Below are 1857 nucleotides of genomic sequence, written 5' to 3' on the forward strand. Positions count from 1 at the left end.
TAATAGTAATCAAAATAGCCTAGGTTTTGCTAAATTCTCATCAGAAAACATAATTTAAGATCTTAACTGATATGTCTCTGATCTTGACCTTGTGATTGGCTGGACCACAATCCATTGGCCATATGGGCTATATCTACTAAAGTAATAAATGTAGAGTAAATGTAACTGATTCCTGGTGGATCCCTTTCATTTGATGTACAAGTGAAAGAGCACCTATGTAAATATGCACCTGTATGGTATATTCAACCAACAAATTGGTCAAGCTGGTCAAATTGGTCAATTGGTCAATAAATGTAAGTACCTGTACTCTACATTTACTACTTTAAGGTGTATCTGTAATAAATTTCATTTTCTGTACCGCTTATCCGATCTATACTCGGGTCATGGGGAGCCTGTGCCTATCTCAGGAGTCATCAGGCATCAAGGCAGGATACACCCTGGACACAGTGCCAACCCATCACAGGGCACACACACACACACACACACACACACACTTCAGGCAATTTAGAGAGTCCAATCAGCCTAGAAGCATGTCTTTGGACTGTGGGAGGAAACCAGAGCACCTGGAGAAAACCCACCAAGCACCGGGAGAGCATACAAACTCCACACAGTGAGCGGGAGTGAGACTCGAACCCAGGACACTGGAGGTGTGAGGTGAACGCGCTAACCACTAAGCCACCGTGCCACCCCTGCAGTAAAAAAAAAAAAGAAACTAATTGTAGAATAAAAATCAGTTATTTGTGGTTTTGTTTTTGGTATTTGATTTTTTAACAGTGGTTTTTATCTTGCAATTAGCTAAAATTTGCATTACTCAGACAACATATCAAATAGATCAAAGCAAGAGCTAACTTACTTCAGCATTTCTTTTGCAGGTTAAGGAACAGCCACTTGTCATTTATAAGAAAGACATAGAAGAGGATTTTGTTTAGAAAGAAGATAAAAGGCTGATGACTTACATCATGAAAAATATTGTAATTTGTAAAATTCCCTAATTTCCCTAAAATAGAAGACTTTAAGAAAATACACATGATGAGACCCTCTTCTGACTAAAGTAGCCTTGACTAAAGATAAAAGTGAAATACAGTTTTCATGTGTTGATTGTATGGTAAGGTTTATTAAATTACACTGTAACTAAATTTATATATTTTGGTAAATAAAATCACCAACAATGAACACATCCAATAGCACATCCAATGAGGAAAGCACGAGTTCCGCCTCCTATCGTGCGCTCCTTCTACTGGGGCACCATTGAGAACATTCTCACCAGCTGCATCACTGTGTGGTATGGAGGATGCACTGCCTCCTGTTGAAAGACTCTGCAACGCATAGTGAAAGCAGCCGGCAAGATCATCAGCGTCTCTCTGCCCTCCCTTGTGGATATCTTCCATACCTGCCTCACTAGCAGAGCCATCAGCATTGCAGCAGATGGTTCACACCCATCAAACCTCTACTTCAGCCTCCTGCCTTCAGGAGGAAGGTACCGGAGCCTCCAGGCTCGCTTCACAAGACTTTCAAACAGTTTCATCCATCAGGCTGTCAGGATGCTGAACTCTGTCCATCATGTACCTCCTCCCATACCTGCTCCTGGACTCTGAAACTACAGCTCACCCACACTTCATTGCACATTAGACACTTTATACTGTCGATAAAATTCTATACACACTGAACTGTTCACAAACACTTGTTCAAACATTACATGTTTCAGCATTGGCGTGGCTTGAGCCACTGCCCGTTTGCCTTTACAGGCCGAGGTGCCCTTAGAGAACGCTAAAGATTTTTCGACTCCACTCCGGGTTTTACTTTTCTCTCACAGTCACTCAACGCACTCTGCTCCGCTATTTTTCACTCAGTCCCAAA

The sequence above is a fragment of the Hemibagrus wyckioides genome, linkage group LG19 (genome assembly GCF_019097595.1).
Source record: "Hemibagrus wyckioides isolate EC202008001 linkage group LG19, SWU_Hwy_1.0, whole genome shotgun sequence".
NCBI lineage: Eukaryota > Metazoa > Chordata > Actinopteri > Siluriformes > Bagridae > Hemibagrus > Hemibagrus wyckioides.